The sequence below is a fragment of the Ursus americanus genome, chromosome 7, assembly GCF_024610735.1.
Source record: "Ursus americanus isolate L20-20 chromosome 7, mUrsAme1.1.p, whole genome shotgun sequence".
Classification (NCBI taxonomy): Eukaryota; Metazoa; Chordata; class Mammalia; order Carnivora; family Ursidae; genus Ursus; species Ursus americanus.
Window position 1 is genome coordinate 9,207,794 of NC_142133.1, and position 23,917 is coordinate 9,231,710.

Below are 23,917 nucleotides of genomic sequence, written 5' to 3' on the forward strand. Positions count from 1 at the left end.
AAAAGGGGGGGATGGAACAGACCATCAAGAACCCATGGGATTTTGTAATCAGGATTCTCGCAAAGTCCATAACAATCCTCCTAAAAACATGAACCCAGCTGAATCTTCCTGGGCCCACCTAGTCAGGCAAGGCATCCCAGCCCTCAGTCCTGCGCAACCTTCTTCCCTGGAATTGTGCTGCCTCCTTGCCGAGGAAAGTCCTCGAAGACATTCACTTCTAAAAGAGACTAGATCCATCAAACTTAAAAATATGTGCCAGGGACGCCGCCCCCCCCTTTCTTCATCAATCCTTTGTTTTCTCCTCTCCAGCACAGGAGGGCATATCTTCATAGCGTTTTCATCCGCAGTTCTCACCCCCCAAACACAGCAGGAACCAAAGTGGTCCTTGAAGTCACTAAATCAGCCACTTCTTGCACCAAAAGGAGGCACTTCCACGCTATTCTTGGCTTCTTTCTGAAGATCTTCATATCCTGCTGAGGCCTTCTGATTCCTTGTGAGATCAATGCAGAATGTGAACATGTTAGGGAAAGTCTCACTCTGTTCCAGCCAATGCAACCCGCGCACCCTGGAGACATCACGCCTTGCTGAGGATTTGCTCATCAGCGCCTTGGATTTTCACATGGTTTTTCTTCCTATTGATTGATTGGTAAAATACATACAACATAAACCTGACCATTTTAACCATTTTTCAGTGGACAGTTCAGTGGTGTTTAATATTTTAGTGCAATAAAAAAAGTCTGTTAAAACCGATTTAATCAAAAGAAAGAAAAAAAAACGAGACCAGAAGATGATCATAAAATACTTTTACTACCATCCTCCTCCTTGTTTTTCCTCTTGTCTTTTCCTGAGTTAGCGCTATGGGTAACAGATCAGCTCAGCGGCCATATTGGCAACAGGTGGGCCAAATTCCAGGGAAGAGCCTAACAGTCATCACTATGTCTTATACTCCAAAAGCCTGAAGGGTTCTGAGATAAAAACGTATAGTAAATGTTCCTTCTTCTGCCCAAGCTTATGTTTGAGGAGGAAATAAGGGAGAAACTAAATGCCTCAACAGCATGCAAGTGGAACCTTCTAGGGTCAATGCAGGCCTAAGGTGGATATCTGATGGCCCAGGTCCAAATTGTGGCCGTATGACCTTGAGCAAGGGACTGAAACTTTCTGGGCCTCAGTTTGCAAGCTATGCAGTGAGGATAATGTGAAAAGTAGATGGGTTAATATAGTCACTGCATTTCCAACAGCGTAAGGCACAGAAAAGTCCTCACTAAATGTTAGCTATTTTTATTGAAAAGCCAAGACCCAACAATCCAAATATTTCAGGTGGAGGGCCTACGAATAAGGCATTTTTATTTTGTGTGGCTGAACTTCAAAAGGAGTTATTCTTAGAATTCATAAAAATACCTTCAATAACTTAAGGACACGAATAATTGTTCTTTCAGCAACGAAAATAAATACTCTTTTTTAGCTTAAAAAAAGGCTCATTGTTATTCTTGGTAGTCAATGGCACAAGGGTTGTTATTAGGACGGAAAAAAAAAATCTTGACAGCTTTGACTTAACTCCTACACTCAGAGGATGTCATTTAATTTAAAAGTGCAAACACAAAGGCAAGAGAAGAAATGCCTGTTTAAAACCATCCCCTCTTCAAAACTTGCAGATGTCTTTCAAAACCCTACATAATATTTTTAGAGTTTATTTATAAACTTAGATACTTTAGACACATTTTGTGTAAAACTTAATGTTTTAAACTCCAAAAACTTTTTTCTTGAATTCTAGAAAAGTAAACGATGCCAGTGTCTCCTTTGACTACCAATGATGTCAAACACACAATAAACACACAAGCAATAAACTGGGGGGCAAGGGGGACCCTCTTCAGAAGAACCCCCCAGGGGCTGCCAGGACCACAGCGACGGGCACCAGGGCCGGCACAAACACTGCCAAGCCATTTGGTGCGGCCTCCATTGGCCTCAGACCGGACACAGTGCCCAGGGCAGGGAGGCCATGACGTCGAACTTCCAGTGGGTGTCAAGAAAATGACTGAAGAAGGACATTACCACAGAAATTTCAGAGCAATTGGGAACACTCCATTCCTGGCCAGAAAACCCTCCGCCATGTCAAGGCTGAGAGCAGGGGTGAAATGGGGCAGACGAGAATCTTCCACTGTAGGGAGTCCTCAGATGATGAAGACAGCCAATTGCTAACCAAAAATGGGACTAAAAACCAGGATGGAGCTTTCCTGCCCAATAAAACAGTGTGCCCCTCAGACCAGCAGTTCACTAGCGCCGAGCCCAAGTCGAGGGAAGGCGGTCGGGAGCTCTCCGCGCGCAAACGCTGCCGTGTCTCTGAGCCCCGCGACCAAGCGCGCAGCCGCAGCCGATAACGGACGGTCGCGGGGTGGGCCCTGCCGGCGACCGCCGGGCCACTCTCAGTGCCTGCTGCCCGACTGGGAGCTACGCAGCCTGAGCAGCTCCCAGGCTGACGGGGGCTGGGTCTGTTGTTTATTCTCGGCCAGCGCTATGCGGGTCCTGAGATCCCAAGTATACAAACGATGGCCAGACAGCGTGTCGAAACAGAACTCTGACCCACACCCTGCAGCAACCTGGCCAGGAAACCAAGAGCTGTCTACAGTCACCAGCCGGGGCAGGCAGCCTGCTAGCTCTCCGTCATGCCTGCAGGAAGGCAGGCCTCCCCCACCAACAATAATCCAAAATGCCAACCAACAGCCTCTGCACCCATGGCCCCAAATGGCCAGGACTGGAGTAAAAATGCATAACTTGCCTAATTCCCAGCCCTCCCCCCCGGCCCCGCCCCCGGCCACCTGAGGAACTGCTAAAGAAAGCCAAACACACACCCTTCACCCATCACAGATGCCCCCGCTCTTGAGCCCACCTCCAGCTTCCCCAGGGTGACGGCCTCCCATCAGGGCACACCGGGAGCCTTCCCTGCCCCCGCTGTACGGCTTTCCCCCTCCCCTGCCTGGCTTCGAGTCTCTGCCAAAACGCAAGAGCTGCTGGCCGACGCCCTCGCTAGAGCCCCTCTGCGTAAACAGCCTTCGCTGGCTCTCGTCTGGCTGGCCTTCGTGGATTTCCGCAGCCCTGGGCTGCTCATGCCTTCCTCATCCTCGTCTATCCCCTTCCTGAACTACAGCAGCCGGAGGAAAACTGATTTTGATGAAAGGGTCAACCCCTGCTCTGGGAAAAGGCAGACCTACGCAAGACCAACATGGACAATTACAAAACACTCTTACTTTCAATTCGTATACATGACTTGCCTGGACAGCGTCAATAGTGACTGCGCAGTGATCTTAGAACGGAAACAACCCAAACCGCCCCTGTACTCGTCAATCTGACAGCTCAATGGGAAGGCCATGTATTATGAGGGGTTTGTTCCAAAATGCACCCTTGGACCAAGCATGTCAGCCTTCTGCCCTGCATCTTCGACACCGGGCGAGTCAATGGGGAATTACGTGGGAATCAGTTCAGCATCGCGGCTCCTCCGCATTGCTGGGAGAAAAGAAGGGTGAACTTGTCAGTAGAGTTTATGTATCCTTATTTCTTCTAATTCTCTGGAAATTGGTGCTCTGAGTATGAAATACATGGTTAAGGAGAAGCAAGATGCTGGCAGATCTGAGCCCCCGAGCCTCTAAACATTCTGGGCCAAAGTCCCCTGGGCCCCTCCGAGCATCAGCTCCCATGCCCCTCCCCTGGCATCTGGCCTTCAGCGGCATCCCAGCACACAGTGGGGCTGGAATTCCTTCGCTCTGGTATGCGATGTCACACAGCATCTTCCCATCTTTCAACCCATCTGAACGCTTCACTGATAGATACAGTGAAGGAAGTCCTGAGCAGGCTTCCTGATACCTAAGTCCTTTTCAAGCCTCCTCACTTTCCTTTATAAAGGGATTCTTCAGCCAGCCCCACAAATATCATCTACTTCCTTAAAGGAAATGGAAACCCCTTTTTTTTTTTTTTTAATCACAAAGAAGTGAAAGTTCATACTGGAGTCTGGAAAGCATTTGAATTTAAATTATTTTTCTTCTTTTGCTCTACTGAAGTGTTAAAGAAACAACAGATAATACGGGTTGGGGCCATTTCAACAATTCACATATAGCCTTCGGCCTATAGAAAATTCAGCATATAGGATAAAATATTCCCAACATGCGGAAAACATTGTTCACTGTTACCTGAGATCCGGTAGTCCCTTCCCGTATGAAGGTACTGATTGCCTGTTTATCTAGATGCGTATTCCCTACCCAACCCCCCAGCCCTGAGAACCAAATCCCTGTTTGGCTGTAACCCGATTTTAATGTGTGTGTGCAATAGCAGGGAGTCTTTACAGCCAACGATTAAAGCTCGAGCGAAACAGAGACTTTGGACTTTGATCAGAAAGTGGATTAAATTCCCAGATGAGGCTGATCAGAAGCAGAAACGCCAGGAGACGCCAGCATTCTCCACTTCTTTCGTGAACAGCTTGGGACAGAGTCCTTTCATTAGGACTGTACTCTTCTGCAAAAGAATCCAGCTATAATTTGTAAAAAAAAAAAAAAAAAAAAAAAAGGGTCTGTTTATTCGTGTACGGGGTGTGTCTTTGCCAAATGAGGGGACCCTGGATGAGGTCACCTGGAGCTTCCTGGTCCTGCCGATGACCCCTGTGGGCTGTGCCGACCTCGCTCCCTCGCTCCTTCAACATGTCCCAGAGACGGGACATGGGCTTCTCTGGGCACAGTGATGTGCCCAGTTTTGCGGCCTGTTTGTCAAACCAGGCAGGGGCTGAGACGCCGCCGGCTCGCACGGATATCTACTTCATGTACGTGGACGCTGCAGAAACACGAGGCGGCTCTGTATGGACACTCACGCCCTGACCAACAGCCAGTGAGGCTGCGCCATCGGCCCCCACACCTAGACCCCAGGCAAGGTGACGAGAACCTATGGAGACGCTCTACGTGGGCGCAGGCTACACCCCAGAGATGAGGGATGCAAAACAGGATTTTCTCTGCTTATGCACAGGACAGAAGTAGCTGCCTTTCTCTCTCTGTCCAGAAAGAAGGAAGAGACACCTTTGCTCCTTGGAGATGAGATGGAAAGGACCCTGGGTTCTTAGCTTGACCTTCTTGCATGTAAAATTGCTCCAGGGGTCAGAAAGTCCCATGTGCCTGGGCTTTTATGACCTAGATTGGTCTCCAAGGTCTGGGCTTTGTCCCTTTGGACGATAAATACCTAGCGAGATAGCACTCCAGTCTCCCTGCCACCTGGGGCTTAATTATGTGTGCGCGCACGCGTGTGTGTGTGTGTGTGTGTGTGTGTGTGTGTTTCTGCAGGATCAGTCTGGTGTGTGTGTGTGTGTGTGTGTGTGTGTGTGTGTGTGTGTTTCTGCAGGATCAGTCTGGCTGTGGAATGTTCCAACCCTCAGTCAGTGGACAGAGCAGCCGGTCACTGGTCCTGGCCATTCCCCTACACAGCCCTACAGCAAGATCCCAGCCACCCAGGGATATGTTTGCTTTCTTTCTCTTTTAACACTTTCTCCACAGTTTTCTTAGGTATAGTTGGCATGAACATAAATATTCACTGAAGAAAACTTAACAGTGATAACTAGTAGGCACCGTGTGCTTACAATCTTAGGGGCTTTGCATGGACTATGTCGGTGAGTCTCAGATCCACGGCAGGAAGCAGGCACTACCAGGCCCCCGTCTGACGGGGGAGGAAGTGGAGGTACCAGGTTTAGCAACTTTCCTACGCTGCACAGCTGGGAAGGAATACAGCAGGAGCCTAACTCCAAGCCCCCAGTCTGTAAGCATTGTGTTCTGATGTTTGACAGACAGAGCAGTCCTTTCACTTACCCAGTTTTGAATTAAAATGGAATCAGACTGTCATTTGTCACTTGTCCCCTTACACTTCTTAGGCACTAATAATTTTCAGAATATGTTCACCCTCAATTATCTCATTTGATCATCACACAAATGCCTTTCGGAAGGTGGGCCTCGTGTTCTCAGTTTCCAAGAGGATGCAGAGAAATGAAGCAGTTCTCCGTGGCTAAAAGGGGCTCGACCCGGCATCTCCTGTGCTCGGTGCCACTGGTCTCCCCATCTCAACCCAGTGACCATGCAAATTCATCTTCAAGGAAAAGAAGGGAAATCGGTGCGCACGATCGTGAAAGGCAAATTTTACATGTTTATTGCTACACCTTATGGGAATCCTAAAAGTAAGGTAAGCCCAGGGTGGCGATCTGGGGACTTGAAATACGCAGTATTTGTCTTTTAATTCACACCTACAGTCCTGCTCCTGTTTGTAAAATGATCAACACCTACATCGAAAGTCAGGTAAGAGGAGGCACGGGGGAGGGGGCACGACGACCTCATGCCAGGAGGCTGAAGACCTGTTTCTGGGCCCAGCTCTGCCACCTCCAAGCCCCAGCCTCAGTTTCCTCTTCTGTAAAATGATAGCTCTGGTGGCCTGACCTCTGAGTCTCTTCCACATCCACAGCCTCGACTCTCCGCTAGGGGACACATCCTGGGGAGACTCAGCTGTAAGAATCAAAGCCGAGGATAACAGTGTCTGTCTTCAACCAGATTGGAAGCTAACCCCAAATATTTCCCAGAAGTTTCTGGATAGTTAACCGAAAGAGGAAACTGCAAAAGCAAAATGTAAATTGTTTATCTTAAGAAGGGCAATCTGGAGTTAGGTATAATAAAGAGAATAGGACTTTGGGATAAATATGGCATTTTATAGCCTAACTTTTAGACAGAATAGAAAATAGATCCACTATGGGCCCAAGTTATCAGAATCAATGATCTACTTTGGTTGGAAAAAATCTTGGGATATGAGGTTTGCCCTAGAACACTAATAAGTTCTGGAGGGATAGGGACTGGCTGAATGACTCTGGTGTCTGCGAGCATCATAATTTACTAGGATTAGCAATACGAGTGTTGCCACCAGTGCTCAAAAGTACCGTTGTTTAAATTCTGGATCCTGGGGCGCCTGGGTGGCACAGTGGTCAGGCGCCTGCCTTCGGCTCAGGGCATGATCCCGGCGTTATGGGATCGAGCCCCACATCAGGCTCCTCCGCTATGAGCCTGCTTCTTCCTCTCCCACTCCCCCTGCTTGTGTTCCCTCTCTCGCTGGCTGTCTCTATCTCTGTCGAATAAATAAATAAAATCTTTAAAAAAAAAAAAATTCTGGATCCTGACACATCTGCCCCAGAACTAAGAGGAGCCCCACATTTCACAATTTACAGACCTCACCTCATATTCTTTCCAAACTTCTTCCATATGTCCAACCACACCCTTCCCCATCTGAGAAAGTTGGGGAGCGCCATTCCTCCCAAGCCCTGTGTACCTCTTTCCCAGGCACTACTCCTGTGGCCTGGGGACGCGCCTTCACGCTAGGAGCAAAATGCAACACCGAAGAGCCAGGGAAACGTTGAAACCGAGATGCTAATCCTGCGTGTGTGGAACGGATGAGGAAGGGAGTTCACCCGGGCTAGCCTACCTGCGTAATCAGAATTCAAGTGGCCCTTGAATCATAGTTAACTCCTGCCCGTATTAATTCACAGTCGGCCATGAAAACAAGCGAGTCCAACCCCACGATCCCCAGTCATCATTGCCCAAGGCACAAATGTAAGCCATAGCTGGAAAACCGTCCTAAATCAGTTCCTTTAGTTTAGAACTCTCTGGAACAATATAGAGCCCGGAATAATTAAGACGGATGTTATTCAAGGATTCTGGAGGAAAAAACAAGATTTATTGGGTCAGTGTAACACCCTCATTCTGAGAAGGTGCTGGAACCCTCCTGCCTCTTTGGTGTGGGTGTGATTCAAACCTGAGCCAAGCGCTAGAACAAATTTGATTTCGTGTGTGTGCCTGCGTGTGCCAATCACGGGACAGACCACATTACCTTACTGATGTTCATTTGGGGTTCCGCTTCCGTTTCCATCAGTGGTGGGAGCAGGGAGACAGACAAAGACACAAGCGATCTAACAGGGCTCCTCCAGGCTTCCCCCCCAGGACGAGCCCAGCGCCTCGGCCCACAACAGCCCAACCCCGTTATTTGAAACTCTCCAATACCTTGCCTGCATGTGTTTTTCTTAATGGAACCTGAGTGCCGAGGTCCACACTTGCATGTGGAGGGGAAGAAGGTGGGAAAACACACTTCAGGTGAACCCTGGCTGACTTCTGGGACGCCTCTCCACAAACCAGTCAGCGGCTGGTTTTCTAGGCCCCAGGACTGGTGACACTCAGGTGAGAAACAGTGTCTCACAAATGGGCTGCTACGTGGCCCCTACCTTTTCCTGCTGACTTCTCTGTTGCTCTCAGCTGAAGAAAGACATACCTGCCTCCAGAGAAAATGAGAGACATACGGAGTGTCCTGATTTAACAGTCCTTATTACAGCTAAAGAAATAATTTTGAAAAGCAGGTTAGCTACTAAAAGATGACAAGGAACACCATAATGATTTTGCCCTAAAAATGGTTTTCCTGCCAGCTTTCGTCTCTTATGGCCTTTAACACGCAGCCTCCGCTTCCTGAGGGTTGGATTGGAACACGGACACCAAATCGGGGCTGCTTTCGACCCCAGCATGACCCCGGCCAGCACACAGTAACCTCCTGCCCGAGGTGGCCACTAAGTACAGAAGCCACTTTCAAGATGCTTAGTTTGGTACACATCCTATCTCCTGAGAAGCGGCGTTTCAGAAAAAGTAAACAAAGATGGGCTGTTCTATTTTCAGTCCTTCTTTAAAGGGCTACATTCAAGTTCTTGCTCTGAATGTCCCCGCACACGTCCCTTAACGTCCCTGAGCCTTGGTATCTTGTACGTGAAGTGGGAATCGAACAGTGCTCCCTCCAGAGACTGCTGTCGAATCCAAGGAGCTAATGTGCTTGACGGTGACAGGTGAGCGCAGCCCCTCCTGGACCCCTAGACCTAATGATATTTCATGTTGCCTAATTTATTAGGGAAAAATGACAATGAGATGCCCCTGGAGTGGCAGTGACAAAGCTAGGGGATAAAGAGGTGCAGGGGTAAGTCCTGCTGTGGGCCCTGCCCCCCATGCTTGAGAAGCCCTGTTAGAAGTTGTTCAAACACACAGGCGTTTCCTTCTGCATCACAGACATGAGGGAGTGCTGTGCTTTTATTCTGTTTATCTGGAAGGAAGTCGGAGGTCAGTGCCTGCAAGGGTGAGTGGGTTCTAGAAGTGAAAGTGGACAATCTGTGTCCAGCCTTGTGCTTGTTTCTCCCTGTTCCCAGCCGCCCCAGGACGCCGGCTTCCTTATCTTACTGTGCTCATGTCAGAGAGCAGCTGCGCGGCACACGGAGCGAGATAAGACAACAGTGGTGGGGGGGGGGGAGCTGGCCGTTTGGACTGCAGTGTTCCCTCCCAGGATTTCTGGGCTCTGAGAGTGCTGGCTGAGGCCAGGGGAGCCTCATTCTTGCAACGTGGCTGGATTCCAGCCTCAGAGGCAACGTGCTCTGGTCTCAGCAGAGAAAAGGGAAGCCCTGAACCTTCTGGAATGGGTCAGCAAGCCTGCCTGGCTGCAGGAGCTGCAAGTTCTGGGAGGAGGGAAAGGCCCCTTGGCGTTCAGAGCCTCTCACTTTCATCTGGAAAGCATGAGCCACACTGTTCTGGATGATCACTGAGGTCCTGTCTTCCCCTGTTCTGGCTACTGTAACCAATTACCATGGGCTGAGCGGCTTCCACAACAGACATTTATCTCCCACAGCTCTGGGGGCTGCAAGTCGGAGAACAGGGTGCTTGCAGTCGGTTCTGTGAGGGTCTTCTTCCTGGTTGCAGATGGGGGCCTTTTCTCGTGTCCTCCCACGGCAGAGACAGCACGAGCTGGCTCTCCGGCCTCCTCTTCTAAGGACACTACTCCCATCCATGGGCACTCCACCCTCGTGAGCTAATCACCTCCCAAAGGCCCAACCTCTTAATACCATCACATTGGGATTAGGGTTTCAACATATGAATTTCAGGGGGACATACCGTCCATTGTAAGTCCTTTCCTTCTATTGCAAAAGCCACTTATTAACCAGAATCAAGGTGTGTGTAGGTGTCCAATCCGAAGAGTAAAGTCCTGTTTCCATTGAAAGTCAGGTGTTTCTTGTTCCTTAAGGGGATTGTGACATAGGAGGAAAGTAACAGGATCCTTCCAGTCTGGTCAGAGCTGAGCCCTAATTCTGCAGGCCAACTCTCTTTAGAAAAAACAAGAGGTCATAAGAAAGAGCACATGTCACCCTTATCGTGGTGAGAGGCCCCATACATCTCACAAAATCTCAGACTCCATGGGACTACGCAAAGTCTATTTGATTTAGGTTGAATTTTCAGACACAAAAGGTTATCAGGCTACTTTGTTCTCGTAAATGGCAAAAGCTTTTGAAAGCAAAGTGTGCAACCCCAAGCATGTGCCAAGACATTGTGAGTGTCTGGCTTCTATAGTTTATTTCACTTTTTCCCATGACGTTAGCTTTCAAGAGAACACTGGGAGATATTGTGTCTTTAATTGCTAGCATGTACCTTGTCAGAAAAAAGCAAGCACTTCATTCAAAAAGAAATCACCTCGAGGCTGGCATTTATTGGTGGAAATGGTGGTGTGTGGGGACTCTGAAGGATGAGCTACTCCCAGCAGCGAGTGATAAAAATAGCAGCACTACCTCTCACTGTAATGGACATTGCCTCTTGATTGTCACTGTTTAGTATTAATACCTCCCTTTTATAGATGAAGGGACTCAGTTTCGGGGGTCTGCGACTCGCCAAGGTCACTTGGCCCTGGTGGCCATGTCGAGGTGCCAAGGCTTCCTGCTGGAGGCCAGCAGCTGTCTTCGTCAAACCATTTAAGATGCTGCCGGCCCCTACGGGGACGGCCACTCACACGCCGTGATTTCAAGTCAGGTCATGGGTCAGTGCTGCCGCACCCGAGGAAAAGGCTGAGTGTTTTTATAGGGAGCTCATATAAACAATATATACAAGAGCTGCCAAACGCAGGCTGCTAGAAAACACAAACATAGCCTCAAGTAAGTCCACCCAAGGATACCACCCCCAGTAGCACAAACTGAGAAATGAGACTCTGCTGCTTGATCGAGGACACACTTCGACACACGGCAAGACAGCAACAGGAGACTCTGTACCTACGGGTAAAGGGCTGGTCGCATGGAACAGCGAACTCACGCAAAGGCGGCGCACCCTCACAGACACCGGGAACACACAAGGATCTGTTCTTCTTTTAAAATTTTAAGCATGATCTCAGAGTTCTGGGATCGAGCCCTGCAATAGGCTGCCTGCTCAGTGGGGAGTCTGCTTCTCCCTTTCCCTCTGCTGCTCTCCCTGCTTGTGCACTAGCTTGCTCTCTCTCTGTCAAATAAATAATAAAATCTTTTAAAAAATTAAAATAAATAAAAAGTTAAGCACGATGGCTCCTTCGTTAGGCACTGCCACTCTTTCCCGGGCCTTTGCCACGAAGGGGCCAGTGCAGGTCTCCGCAGAGGGTTAGCTGCAGCAGTCCCGCGTGTGCTTGGAGAATGCCACTAGCCCAGGCACCGGGAGACAAGAGGGAGGAAACCCACCGGACAGTTGGAAGGGTCACAGACTCTTCCCGCCGCATCACTCCACATACCCCAGACAGCACGAGTCCACATGCGTGAGGCACAAACCGGAGCAGCCCCGTGGCCGCCCATCGTGGCTGCTTTGGTGGCACACGCGGGAATGAACGGCGCCCCTGGGGTTGTGTGGCCACGGCAGCGGGGCCCTGGCTGAGGAGCAAACAGGTGCCAAGGCAGGAACGGCCAGGAAAACTCCCAGGTGAGTGTCTGGAGCAGGTTTCTAGAGAACTCAGGGGCCACAATCAAGGAGGCGCTGTCCCCAGGTGGGGAGGCTGGCGCAAGTTGCCCTGAGGCCCGTGGAGGAAGCGGGTGCCGTCATGTTTCCTTAGACAATGTTGAGCGGGTCACATCTGTCATGCGACAGCCCAGAACCGGCTTCCTGGCACATGCCCTTCCATGTCATGCCGGCACACCTAGGCGCCTGCCCCCCCATGAGGTGCCAGGGGTACCGGGGGCTCACAGCCCTGGCCTGAGCCCAGGCTTGGCCGTGAGAATGACATGCACACGTATGGACAAGGCAGGAATTCTGGTGGCCGTGTCCAAGCAAGACCAGACCGACAGAGAGTGGCAGCCAGGGCCCTGCCAGGGCAAACCCCGTGGCTCCCTGGAGAGCAGGTGAGGGACGCGGGGGGCGGGGGAAGAATGGGATGTGTAATGTAGGGGAGGGGGCTGTTTTCATCAAGGCCACGCATACCTCTAAGTCGAGGGGTTCTGTGCTTCCCCAGACACAATCGCCAAAAGTGGTGGCTTTCCTGATCAGGTGAAAGTAAAGACGGAAGTCCAAGGGTGGAGGGTTTCTTAGGAGCCGTGTCTCTCTCCCCACCAGCGGTGAACACGCAGCGCCAGCTCCTTTGGTTCGTAAACCTGGTGGGTGGGAGTGAGCCATCAATTCCAGAAGCGCTTGTGCGACAAGTGTGACAAGCGCTCCCACGATCCCAGGACCAGGAGGAACGAGGCCACCTGACCCCTCAGGATGGAGACGGAGGCCAAGAGCGAAAGCCTGCGGGAAAGTCCCAGAAGCAGCTCCGCCAGTGAAATCAGCTTGTCCCGAGCCATAAATCCGAGAGACGTCCGCAGCCAAGGGCTACATATGATTAGAAATAGAAACACGTTCTCTACCTTGAGAGATCATAAAACCGCTTCGAAACCACCATGCAAATCAGCCGCGCCTGCGTCTCTCCCTCGACAACCGCTGGTAAGGGGTAGGGAGGAGGAGCCATAAAAGTAAAATCCTCCCTGACCGTGAAGGCCCTGGCGAGCTCAGCAATGATCTCTGCTTCGGGTCTTCAGATGAACTGAGCGCCCGGAGCTCCTCGGCCAGCGCTCTCGGTAACATTCCACGTGACGCGCCTGCCCCCACTCCAACCGCACACACACCCATCCCGGGGTTTTAAAGTTCTCCGTTTCATTAGGTCTGGTCCGGGCATCTCATGCAGTGACGGCACTGCAGGCGCGTCTTTCATAGATGGCACGGAGGACCGTGTTGATGTGGCAAACAGGCGATCTGGATGGGCTCCTCCCTGTCCCCCACCCACCTGCTCAGAGCCCCTTCTCCAGCCCCGCCCCCACCGTGTCAGCAAGCAGGCTGAGCACCCGCACCTGCACCTCGGGGTGTGCACCGATCGTGCTGCCTACTTCTGAAGAGGCCTTAACCTTGCAAAACGGAACAGTGGAAAATCGAAGCTATCTAGTTCTGGACTTGAAAAAAATACTGGATTTTCTAAGCACTAACAACAAATCTGCATCTCACTGCAATGGGCTCTTAGTGAAACTACCCCAAGAGGACTGTAGGCCCACAAAAAGGACCAATGATCAGGCCCCAGACTGGAACTGGAATGATCCCATTCCCGGGAACTTCCTGGAAACATGAGATTTTCTTCTCTGAACTAAGGAGAAAAAAAATGTGATGAACATCCTTTATAAATTTCTTCTGTCCTATTTGCTTTCCTGTCTTCTCTGGCAGAATTGGAAAATTTCAAAGACTACATTTCACTATGTGTCAGGCAATGCACAAAGTATTTGTTTTTTACAGATTTATTTATTTATTTTTAAAGATTTTATTTATTTGAGAGAGAGAGAGAGAGAGAGAGAGAGATAGCAACAGAGGGCACGAGCTGGGAGGAGAGGGAGAAGTAGACTCCCCACTGAGCAGGGAGCGCCACCGGGGCTTGATCCCAGGAGCCTGGGATCGTGACCTGAGCCGAAGGCAGTTGCATAACCGACTGAGCCACGCAGGCCCCCTAAAGATTTATTTATTTGAGAGAGAGAGAGGGAGAAAGCATGAGCAGGAGGGGCAGAGGGAGAGAGAATCTCAAGAAGACTCTGTGCTGAGTGCAGAGCCTGATGCAGGGCTTGATCTCATGACCCTGAGATCACGACCTGAGGTGAAACCAAGAGTTGGACACTTACCCCACTGTGCCACTTCACAAAGTATTTGTTTGAGTGACTCTCGTATATTCAAAGAATGGATGTCTGTCAGGGTGTAAACCCTACAGGTCCCAGAAAGAGTAAAGGTTCCTAGAAATGCCTGGGGCAGCCTGCCATCTGGATGAGAAGGGCTGGGAAGGCCATGTCCTCAGAGTTTTCTTGGAGACAGATCACGAAAGGGGCATGTCTCCTAATACAATTTTCAGGACTCTTTTGAGATGATTGCAAGGTTGATGGTGTCTACTTAGTTTTTCAAATATTCTCAACTTCAAGTATTCTCTCTTGTGTCCTCACAAACCACTGGAACACTCCAAAAATGATCAGCATGAATTATCATGCAGCCATTAAAATTATGTTTACATGGAATGTTCAATGACATGGGGAAATGCCTATGTTCAGATTAAGGTGGACAACCAGAATGGAAAACTATAAATGGTCTGATGTCAGGTGTGTGAAAATGCATAAAAGAGATTCAAGAGACTGGTAATGTGTGGTGCTGGTTCAGACATGGGCGGGTGGGTGGGAAGGGGCATGGAAACAGCGATTGGAGTCATCTATTTGGTAGCATCTATCCATCCAAAAGACGTGCCCCGTTACTCAGGAATCCCCTTCTGGTAATCCCCGACTTAGAAGAATTTGGACTGTACCCGAAGATATACAGAGAAGGAAGTTAAGACAACGCTGACTAGAATAGTAAGAAGTGAAAATAGCACAATAAATGTTTAAAATGGGCTAAATAAATTATACTTCTGAGTCTAACTATGCAGTTTTTTAAAAGAATAAAGTAGCTATAAGAAATGACCCCAAAACAGTCGCTATGTAAAAATGCATGGAATAAGTTCTGTTAGTTAAAAAAGAAAACGTACATATGTGGGTATACATGTAAATGTGGGGGGAAATGACCAGCTGACTACACCCCAATGGTTCATCTCCTGAGAAGCGTGGAGAGCTATGGGCTGTGTCGGTTAGGATGCTTTTGGCTACAACTAACGATCTCCCAAACATCCCAAAGCAGAGACTCCTTGCTGGCTAATTCAGAAGGTCAAGGGCCAATTCTTCACACTTGCATTCTTTGGCAGGTCGGCTGGGACCTGGCCTAGCCTGCTCTGGTGGCTGACGGCTGCCCCACTTAACAGGCATTGCGTGGCCAAGGAAGAAAAGGACTGCTTCCCCCTCTTGCCTCATTTGAGGGACCGGGGAAGCGTCCCAGTGCCCCACCCTCATCCTTTATTGGCCAGGACGGAGTCCACATGCTCACACTGAGCCAATCACTGGCAGGGACAGCAGGTCCACCCAAGGTAGCTTTGGCCAATCAGGATTTACCCCTGAGACACACGGGAGCATGGTGGACACTGGAGCAAAACCAGGTTTCTGCCAGGCACAAAAAGGGGAATGCCTCTTGTAGGGCATAGACTGTGAAGGGGAGTTTTTTTTACTAGAGATGGCCCTAGATTATTTGAAACTTTTAGGAGATTATATATATTTTTTTAAAATATTGTATTTATTTATTTGAGAAGGGGAGCATGGGGGGAGGGGCAGAAGGAGAGGGAGAAGCAGACTCCCCACTGAGCCCGAGCCAACTTGGGGCTCAGTGGGATCCCAGGACCCCGAGGTCATGACCTGAGCCAAAGTCAGATGCTTAACCCACTGCGCCAGTGAGGCGCTCTGAAATTCTATTATATAAAAAAAAAAAACAACTAACGTTAAAAAAACAGTTAATGCATAGGTAAAAGACCGGGAGGAAATTCACCTTGAGATTGCAGGTAATCTTCATGATCTTCACTTTTTTCTATGTTTTCCAAAAATTACGTATAATTTTATAACAGAAATATAATAATTTAAAACATGTTCTCCTGTTTTCCATAGTTTGACTTTCAAGGGCCACAAATATCCTTTGTGAAGTTTTGCAGTGCCATTTTTTGGTTCAAGAGAGGGAAGAATGAGGCTGCTTAGCTCTGTCATTTGCCTTTCTTTAGACGGGCTTGGGTCTACTGGAAGTCTGTATGACTCTCAAAGACCCAAAACAAAATCCTCCGCGGCCTTCCGGCCTTCCGCATGGCGGCAGTCCACAAAGTTGGGTCCCTGGCTCCCACCTCCCACCCTCTGTCCCTGCCACTGCTCTGATATCCATGATGGGTGCTCGCACGCTTGCTGCCTTCCTTTCCCCCCATTGTTACCCCTCCACCTCCCAAGGACTGCCTTGGCTCCAATCTTTCCTCTACTTTTCCTTTCCCCACGCATCAAACGGCCATTGGCATTCTCTTACAACTCGGTTATCAAGGTTTGTTGTAGGCGGGGAGGCAGGGAGCAGTAATGGTAGCAGAAAAATCTCCTTTGCAAATAATAAATGGAACTCTAATATGTATGTGTGTGTGTGTGTGTGTGTGTGTGTGTGTGTGTATTTCATATCTATGTATCTATCTATCTATCTGGAAGCAGAGCAATGCTGAAGCACTCTGAGGGTCATCCAGATTCCCAGATTACCCCTCCTAAGATCAGGGTAATAGAGACCACTGTCTTAGACTATCCGTCTTTCCCAGATGTCGAGAGGAAACAATCATCTCAGAGCATAAAGCATAAAACGTCTGCCGGATGAATTCTGACACACCCTACACTAATTTCAGGTAACCCATCAGACTGAAAAGGATTCGCTGATGGCTTAATCCTTCCTTAAAAGTGCCTTGCCAGGGAAGGCACCAATGCCCCTCAAAAAGGAAAGGTACTTGCCCTTCCCTCTGAACCGTATTTTGAAGGAGTGATTGACTGCACGAACACCAGTTGGTCTTTTTTTTTTTTTTTTTAAGATTTTACTTATTTATTTGAGATAGAGAGAACAAGCATAAGCGTGGGTGGGGCGGAAGGCAGAGGAAAATGGAGAAGCAGACTCCTGGCTGAGCAGGGAGCTTGAAATGGGGCTCGATCCTAGGACCCTGAGATCACGACCTAAGCCAAAGGCAGACACTTAACTGTCTGAGCCACCCAGGCTCCCCCACCAGTTGGTCTTGATCAATGGAACCTACAGACTAATCACCAGGAAACAACCTCGGGTAAATATACTGCTAGAAGGGTACCACCACAGCTGACCAGAAACCAGGGCTCTGCAGAAGAGTGGACATGTGCATACTCCAGAAAATTCCATTTTGCATCTGATGAACTTCCACAGCCGCCCACCCTCCAGCCCTAGCCTGGTTCTCCACTGCTCACCTTGGGTTTGTTGGTTAACCAAATCGAATCTCTAATTGGTGAGCTACATGGAAAAATATTTAGGAACCTCTTCTTCCTCTTGCCTACCAGCCCCCTCTTTCCCATCAACAAGAATAAAAACAATCACTTTTGTTATGCCTATCACGTGCCCTTTACTGGTAATCCTACCAACTTGACCAGGGAAGCATTCCCACTATTTTCTGATCAGGACACTGAGGCTCAAAGAGGTTAAAAAAGTTGCTCCAAGTTGCACAATAGCTGAGCAGGGTACTAGTAGCTATCCCAGGTCTGTCTGATTTCAGGATCTGCACTTTATTTTCTGCCAGATCACAAAGCTTTTCATTCAAAGAAGACTAGCTGGAAGTCAAGGTCAGCAGTGTGGAAGCCCTACCAGAAAATCTCCTTCCCTGGGCCCTTTTCTAGTCCAGGACCTCATTATCGGTCTAGAAAGAATCTCTCTCTCTCTTCCTTATCTTGTCAGCTCCTTGGGGGCAGAGAGGACCCACGTTCTTAATTTCTCGATTACCCGGGCCTACCATGCAGTAGGCGCTCAGTAAACAGGCTGAACTGAATTAAGTGTGTTCCAGAACTTTGCTGGGGTTTCACAGCATCAGGAGCACGTGGCAGCTCGTGAGAAGTGCAGTCTCGGGTCCCATCCCGGACGTGCTGAGTCAGCACGGACGTTTAACAAGATCCCCAGGAAATCACACGCACTGTAAAGTTTGAGACATGATGTTTGGCACCTTCTCTAATACACTGTTTTCCTCACACCAGTGTAGAAGCTACGCTCTCTCCTTTCTATTCCGCATCATCAGATGGAAACCACACCTTGTTTTATGACCCACAGAAGTTCAGGTGTTCTTCGACGGAACTTTACCTAAGAGATGACACTTTGCTTACAGTGCCCAGTGGGCCCCAACGTCAAAGAATTCAGTGAGCAACAGGAGTGCCTTAGCTAACGCCTGCATTTATAAATTCGTTTTAACAAATGTTCACATTTCATAAGTGCTTATTTAGTGCTCTGAGGTACTATTAATCATCATCAGATTTAAACTTGAGTTACTCACAGTTAAGTACTCCATTCGCATTCACAAATTTCTCACCTTTAGATAACTCCCATCAACAATTCAGCTCATTTCCTAACACCTCTTTATTGAGCACCTATTATGAACAAGGCCTCAGAGGGATGAGGTTCAGTGGGGAATATGAATGCGGCAGTCCCTGACCTCCCATCTTTGCTACAAATAGAATGAACATCAGGAACATGCTAATTAGACATTTGTGTAAGTAAATAATGCATCAAGTATCATTTCCACTATTTAAATGTGAAACTCAATTAGATGCTTCAATGATGCAGACAATTAAACCGTTGGCGTAAAGCAGCCAAGAATACTGAGTCACTGGGCTATTTTCAACACCTTGTAATTTGACCTCTCTTGGGAAAGAGATGTCACCGCTTACATGGGATCAGCATGGGACAATCAGTGTCCCTATCACAATGGAAAAACTGACTTTTCATGTGAAGGACAAGATACATACTTGCTTGAAAAATTAAGAAAAAGGACTTAGCCCCTTGGGTCCTTAAGGTTAAAAAGCAAGACTACAAAAAAATCAACATATACAGACGATCATATAACATGTATTATTTTAATATATATACATATATATTATATAACGCAGTATTATTTTAATCTGAACAAATCACTAATTTTAAATTTGTAACCTGAAATCGAGTGGCAGGATGAAGAGCCAGCTATAAAGATTACCAAGAGTTAGGAAAGATGGTTCAAAAAATAAGATAAATTCAACTTAATAATGACATACATCACATGATGTGGGTCTTTTTTTTTTTTTAGTTTTTCTTTTTTTTTTTTTTTTACATTAAACAGCCAGAAACAGTAAAAATGACCCAAACTCTTAAAAGAACCAAACATGCTTAAAAACAATTATTTTCTACATAAAGATGAATTCTTTAGTCACCATCTGAACACTCTCATCACATCAGGGATTTTTTTTTCATCACACTAATTAGTAAAGCCTCACTTGGTTCTTTTCTTGGCACGTTTAACTCTTTAGGGGGTAACGTTTTATTAATAACATATTTCCTCCAGAATGAAGTCCCTTCTCTTACCTCCACAGGAGTCGCTCTGGGGAATAGTAAGAATAAGACCAATTCTATGGTCGCGCACAGTGGGACAGATCAGCAAATAAATAGAGGCATCGATTTCCCAGAAGAAAATGGCTAAAAACAGCACATTTACAATTCTTCTAAGTCACACTCCGAATCTCTCTGGGAGATGGAAGACAAGTATTGGATGTCTTTATGTTGCACACTTTATTTCTAACTAAATGTTTAAGAAGACTGCTGAGAAATAACCAATACTTCTATGGGTCCTGGTTTAGCTGTGTAATGAAACACAGATTTTTAAAATTTATTATTTTTTGCTTTTGCAAAAATAGTGGCCTAGTCAGAAAAACGCCTTTAAACATGGTATTTATTCGAGGGATATTTTAAAATACATTTTGGGGTTATTTTTTTAAAGATTTTATTTATTTATTTGAGAGAGAGAGAGAGAGAGAATGAGCAGGGGGAGGAAGAGGGAGAAGCAGACTCCCCGCTGCTCAGGGAGCCCAAGATGGGGCTCAACCCCAGGAACCTGAGATCATGAATTGAGCTGAAGGCAGCCACTTAATCTACTGAGCCACCCAGGCGCTCCCCATTCTGGGGTTATTTTTGCCAAACTTTCCCTTTAAGGAAGTCTTTGTGACAAAAAGACCTAGTACTTGCCCTTGAATTTTGTACTGTCACTTCCCACCCAAGAAGGGCAGCTCTGCTTTAGTGCAAGCCATAATTAGTTGGTCAATCCACTGGGCAGGCACTAAGTTAGTGTTAGATAGAGGTGTGGACAGAACTACACCTTGCCAGGAGCTGCTTTGGAGCTAATTATCTGCAAAGTCCAAACCCTCCGATTAAGGAAAAGAAGGTTTGGGTTCTAAATGATCACAAATGACCAGTTCGTCTCTGCTAATTAAGTTAATAACTACTCAATATTTTACCTGTAAAGAAACAGGCCAACCAATTTAATGAATTTGGAGCACGATACCAAAGCCAGCAGGTACTAAAGATAAACAGATAGGGCTCTCCCCTCTCGGACCCCTTCTGAACACCTGTTGAATCCCGGGGCTTTTAACTTTCTGAACTAAACCTTTCTGGATACAACAATGGTAGTTTTTAGACTTTCTGGAAGTGCGTGTGTATTTTTAAGGTTTCCATCTTGCTTAATCTACAAAACTGGTTACTAATTATTTATGAATCACAGGGCTGAAAACAAACTTTCTTACCTTGAGCAGTTAAGCAGTGGCAGGCAGAGGAGAGGGGTTAGTTTTTAATTTAGCCTCTTGGCACCTGTCGCTACCCCCGTGGTTAACGACCCCTCGCAGCTCTATAGAAAGGTCAAAGGTGCTCCTCCCTCCTCGACCCGGGGAGGGGGGCACACCTCCTATCAAAACAACACGCTGGCATCCAACCTGGGGAGCGATGGCGAGGCGAAGCGAAGGGCCAGGCTACGCGCTCTCTAAACGTGCAGGGGGCAGACTGGGTACCCAACCGGGCCCGGAACCAAATCCGACCTAGGGACCCGGAGAGATCGCGGGCCCGGTGCGCGCACGCCGCACTCCCCAGGGCTCGCCCTCTCCCCACTCTTCGCGAAGGCGAGCCATGGGGCTCAGAGGAGCTACAGGGCAACCCTCCAGGCTGCTACCTGGGCTCGGCCTCTCTCCACCCCGACGGTACCCTCTGAGCTCCCCCAGATCCTGAGGTTCGGGGTGCCTCGTCCTCCGCTTCCTATGGCGAGACGCACACGGAGCACACCAATCCGGCCGCCGCTGCAGTCCTGCAAGACGCGGTGCCCCCGGCGGCGGGACCCGGGGTGGGGGTGGGGCCCCACCATCCTGCGACCCCCGCACCGCGCAGCCCTGTGCCTGAGCGCCCCTTCCGGCCCCGCGCGTCCACCGCAACGGCTAGCAGGTGACGGAGTCCCGCGACCCCGCGCGCACGGACTCCCACCCCCGGCCCCCCGCATGCCCGGGCGCGGCCCCTTACCTCGGAGCTGGCCGGGGCGACCCCGCGGGGCCGAGCGCGGACTGGGCCGGGGAGACGCGCCTCCCGCCGCCGCCGCCGCCGCTGGGAGCCGAGGCGGCGAGCGGGCGCGGCGAGCTCCTCCCGGGCGGCGGCGGGAGGCGCTGCTCTCGCTGCCACCGCCGCCGCCACCGCGGCTGCGGGTCTCCGAGCTACGCGGCCGCTGCTTCCCGGCCGCCGCCGCGCGGGTCCCTCGGCTCCTGCGGGAGGCCGGCTGCTAGCGCGGCAAACTCTTCCGCACGCAGAGCCCGTGGGGAGAGCCGCCGCCGCCTCTTCCTCCTCCCCCTCCCTCCTCCCTCCTCCCTCCTCCTGCCTCCTCCCGCGCCTCCTCCTCCTTCCCTCCGCTCCTGCTGCCGGGTCTCTTCTGGTCGCACGCCGGGCCCTGGCCCCGACCCAGCCTGGGACTCGCATCCTGCGACCCCCGGACCCCAAGCTCCTCTGGGCGGCGCAGACACCCGCGTGCCCGAGGCCGCCACCGCCTCTGCTGGGCAGCCAGGGACGCGCGGCGGAGTCCGGCCTGGGGCGCGGGGTCGGGACTGGGCGCGGGGTGGGGATGTGTGTGCTTAGAGGTGAACTGGCTGAGAGGGGAGGTAGGCGGACGCGGGGCTGCCAGCTGAAGTCCCGTTAAAGTTCTCGCTGGGGGTGGCAAGGAATCTTCCTCCCCTGCCTACTGCAGACACCCTCGCCGTGCCCGCTGCCACCCCGCTGTCTCGTGCGATGGGGGGAGATGGGGACGAGCACACGACTGTCGTCCTCTCCACGCCGTCCTAGCGGGGCAGGTCTGCGCGCGCATCCAGAGCCCGGGCACAGGGCGCGTCTCTGCGCTCGGACCACTGCGATTTCTCAGTGAGCGGTGGCGGCCGGGCGGGGAGGGAGAGGGCAGTTGGGACACCAGGGCTGGGGGAGAAGCTGGAGAGCGCTGTTCCGGGGAGGACCGCAGCGCCTGCTGGGGAGAAATAATCTGTGTTGCTTCCAAGGCGAACATAGCCGGTCCGGAAAATGGGTCAAGGATGGAAAGGAACCGGCTAATTGACCCCCCCCACCTCAGGCAGAAGCACGTGGGGTGGGGGGCTGCGGCCAGGAGCGCGCCCTCGGAGCCCGGCTCTGCCTCTCCCTCCCCTCCCCCGCTGCCCTCCTCTCCTTTTGCACCAGTGCAGGAAATGTTCCACTGACCTACATATTTTTCCAAACATACGTGACCTTTTTTTTTTTTTTCCCTCTGTGGGAGGAGACAGGCAAGAATCCAAGAAAAGGAGAAGCTGGAGCGGCGCGCGCGCGAGCAAACAGGGAGGCTTTCACCAGGGCTCCCGCAGCAAACGCCAAACCCAGACAGATGCACAGAAATAGTCCCCGGGAGCCAGGAGCGGTGGTTTGATCCTCTGCGGGGCTCCGAGACAGCGACGGGTGAAAAGGGGAAATCCTGTGGCCCGCAACAGTGACCAGGTTCCCCTGAGCTCCCAGACCTCCCTCCACCGCGTGGAGGCGCCTGGGGAGAAGCCCAAAGGAGGGGAGAGGTCCCCCACGCCCGGGAGGTCGCCTCTTCCCTAACATCACATAAGTACAGCGCCTGGCGCCGTGCTTGCACCCAACGGCCTTTTTCAGATGTCCCTCCGTCCCTCGCACATTCCAGCAAGTCGCCCTGGAAAGGAAGGCGCCCCCGCCAGTCTTTTTCTATCATACTTGGTTTTGTGGCCAGAAGGAATCTCCTAAGGCGCTTCCTCTGAACACCAGTCGGGCCAGTGTGCTGGGGTTCGCTGCCCACTCAGTTCCAGGGCCCTTGCTTTATCCTCTCCCCGCTGGAGTTCAAGATAGGCCCTTTCCCGCGCAGACCCAACCAACAGCGCCTTATTTGGGCATGCAACCCCACACCGTCAATTAGATCAAAACGCTCACACAGAGCTCCTTTTTCCCCCCCTGTAAAGTAGGTCATTCTCTTTATTTCCCACTTGTATTATTTTTGTCTAATTCTCCTCCTGAAAAATAATCAGCTGAAAGGAACCTTGAGCATCCTAAGAGAAGCCGTTATTCTTAGGCTTGCTTCTGACTGGGAGGGCTTCTCAAGCTGGAGGAGGCATTTGGCAAATTATGGTTTTGAAGTCCCTCCCTTTCCAAAAGGAAAAACAAATTATTATTATGTTTTATGCTTTGTTTTTCTTCAGGCAAGTAGCTTTTGCCCTACTCTTAAAGCATGGTCCTAATATCTACTAAAGGATAAAGTTATGTGCTTTTAACCTGATTCAGTGATGACTTTAAAGCCACCTCCCTTCCTTTCTTGCTTTGAAAGAGACTCCAATTCCCTCCTCCTCCCTTTTGGGAACCAGTTGAACAATCCTTAAATGATCTTTTAGGAAACAAATGACCTACAGTAATAATGCATCAAATAATTCTGCAGTGCAACAAATGTTTTTGCTACTGTTTTTACCTGTTGCGCAGTAGGATATCCTATCAAGTGTGTGTTTTCTGTCTCCTAATAATGGAGACGGATGTATAGCTGTTGCACTCATTCCGGACTCCATCTCATCTCCTAGTGTTAATCCCACTGGGTAAGACATCTGTCTGACCAGAAC

The 23,917-nt window shown here is 49.8% G+C and overlaps 1 protein-coding gene across 4 annotated transcripts in view; it reads right to left on the bottom strand.

Annotated features, from left to right (window-relative positions):
• Positions 1-21,605, bottom strand: part of NPAS2 (neuronal PAS domain protein 2) — a 152,632-nt gene extending 131,027 nt beyond the window's left edge. For 3 of the 4 annotated variants that reach the window (XM_045771664.2, XM_045771663.2, XM_045771661.2), the window contains exon 1: positions 21,315-21,605. The gene's annotated coding sequence lies outside the window, so the exon portion shown is untranslated. Of the gene's footprint in view, positions 1-12,275; positions 13,084-21,314 lie in introns of those variants that run through there. The other variant, XM_045771662.2, reaches the window with a different exon arrangement.
• Between the last annotated feature and the right edge of the window lie 2,312 nt (positions 21,606-23,917).